Source organism: Frankliniella occidentalis, unplaced genomic scaffold (assembly GCF_000697945.3).
Source record: "Frankliniella occidentalis isolate FOCC.00 unplaced genomic scaffold, Focc_3.1 Scaffold34, whole genome shotgun sequence".
Taxonomy (NCBI): Eukaryota; Metazoa; Arthropoda; class Insecta; order Thysanoptera; family Thripidae; genus Frankliniella; species Frankliniella occidentalis.
In genome coordinates, this window is record NW_026267164.1 from 1623830 (window position 1) to 1626623 (window position 2794).

Below are 2794 nucleotides of genomic sequence, written 5' to 3' on the forward strand. Positions count from 1 at the left end.
GGTTGGTGGAGCACAAACAAGCAGAAAGGGGGAGGAGGGGGGAGGCACCCTCCGGGGTTTGGCGCCGCTACGCTGAGGATGGATGCTCTCCTTCATCGATAGGTGCGCATTTCGACGGGTCCTGGCAACGATGTCCAAGCTCGTCAGAAAAAGTTCAACCTTTGTCCGATCTCACCGCAACGCTTCAAAGCTGTTCAATTTTATTTTCTTCTTATCTTCATACATACAGGGTGGCCACTCTGCCCCGTAGTTTTGAAAAGGTAGACTAGCCCGCTCACAGACGGAGCCGGGAGGTGCGGCAGGGGACGGATGAGGCTAGTCTACCTTTTTAAAACTACGGGGCAGAGCGGCCACCCTGTATCGCTAATTCGAAAGTGCTTGGTCGGTGTTGGTTCATCAGGAACCATGGGATACATATACATCCCTTTATATTTGACATAATTTGAAACCCCGGAACGTGGTTTATGCTAAACTTAATGTTTTACGTCGCGAGCCGAAAGGAAATCGAACATTGTTGAATCGTCGCGACGAGATCGAACAACGACGTTGAACTGTCGCGGCAGGAACGGACAACGTTGCTACCCGTCGATTTCCAATAATAAATTCCAAGCTAAAAATTTCTTTGGGTAAACTGTATGGGACAACAAACAACAGGCTGTTGCGGTGCAAGGGCCATAGGCTGCGGTCTACGTTCGGGGTCCGAAGCTGTCCTCCTGAGCACCGCCTCATTCCGGGGGTACGACGGGGAGGGGCTGTGTGTGGCCGGCGGTGCCCGGCCTGGCGTGGCTCACTGGACCGAGGAACCCCTATAGCTGTCTTTTGTACAAGAGAATAGGATCAGAAAGGAGGGCATCCGCTATGGGAAAGGGAGGGGTGGGGGAGACTGGGATTGGTTGGCTGCTGGCTTGGTAGTTCAGAGGGCCGGGCACCATGGCCAGGAACAGTGAGTGTAGCCAGAGTGACGTCAGGGAACTCCCTCACAATGGCTCCTCGTCCCGTTGCGCCGGCCACCTCAGCCTTATCTGCATCTCACAGGCCTGGGGACGCTGGCGCTGGCACGGACCCCGACGGCCGGAACAGGACCCGGGTCGATGATGATGGCTCAACTTTATTCATTTCGAGGACCGTGCGCCCTTGTTCCGGAACGGAGGGACGCGGCCGGCGGGACCGCAGCGACCGATGCGTGTGTGGCGCTCACAGGTCGCAATCCAAGTTCCTTACAAAGAGTGGTCTTCGTACTACGAAGAATCGAAACGTACAAAGGATCTGTAACCACCATATTACAAACGGATTTTACTTGTATTACAAAGAGCCCTATACTTTGTGAACAGACGCGTGCTCTTCGTGTTACAAAGCCGAGCCCTTGGTAATACAAAGGATTTGTTTGTATTACAAAGGTTCCAAATGATTTGTGCGTTAAAAAGAGCACAGTTCTTTGTAAGAAACTGACAGTGCTCTGTCAGTGCCACACAACAAAGAGAAAGGAAAAGGTGTAGCGACCATCGCGGGTCCACTTCAGGAGCAAGCATAAAACATGTTGGAGACAACGATCCGCTAGTAATAAAAACCGTAATTGTTGGGTTGATACACCAATTGTCGTGCTGCCTCAACCACATTAATATGAAATGTTCGTGCAAAGTTTAACCGACGGTTTGTTTTGGACAAATATAAGGGATACAAAATCCAGATAGTGTGTTGTCTCACTAAGTTTCCAAGGAATTGACTGTGTACGGTACGCCTCCTTTCGGTCAGTCAGGTTAGGTGCGCTAGGCTAGGCCCGCAGCGCCCCCCCCTTTCCTTCGCCTCCTGCGCAGCCCCCAGCCGGCTCCCTCTGGTCGGTTCGTTGCATTACCAGCCATAAAATGATAATGAACTCGCTCCACACAGTACGGCTGCAGCATCTCTGTCCCGCTACAGCCTCGGCTACAGCCTCGGCTACAGCCCGGCTACAGCACCGGCCCCGACTGCCTCTGTGTGGGAGTACAAAGGTGTGCGGCGCAAGCCTGAGAAGGGCTGGAAACTGTTTCACGCGCAACCGCAATGAAAATAATTATTAGCAAAGCGATGCGTCGGCGTATTTTTTTAATTTTTTTTTTAAAGAATTAAGATTTATTTAAGTTACTGGGGAGAGTTAGACAAAGTTTAAAGGTGGCCCCATAACGGTCACCCAGCACCCCTGTCGCGACCCTTTCCGCGATCGTCGCGTCAGTCACGTCACGAAGGGTGTAATGCGTGCGACGGGTGACCATTGTGGGGCCACCTTTAGGGAGCGGGTGAGCTTGAACACGCAAGGCATGAAGGTCGGCTGCAGGTGAAGCAGGCGGCAAGGCAAGGCTGGGATGCCTCGCATAGCGAACGAGTTTAGCCGTTTGCGATCCGCGTACCGCACAAAACAATAAGACCCGGGGGACAATAACGCCGCTGCCTGCATGGTGCGCTGGAAATAGGAAATGAGTATGGCGCAGAAACAAATGGCGCAGCACTGGAGCGCGGCGCCGGCCGAGTGGAGTGCCGAGAGCCGAGCCTGCCTACACCAGCGGGCGGCCAGAGCGCGGCGCGTTCCAGACGGATCCCTGGGGCCAGCCTGGGCAAAGCGCAGAGCCCAGCCATGCAGCCTGGCGAGTGTTGGAATTGTTGCTGGAGAAGCGGCCCCGGTTCTGGCCTGGCAGGCAAGAGCCCTAGTCGTGGAATAGTTTGCAGTTCTGGTTACGAAGTGCGCCCTCACCGCGTAGCACAGCGTCAGCCAATTCAGAAAGCGAGAGGGAGGGAGGGCGAGAGGAAGCGAGTGCGAGAG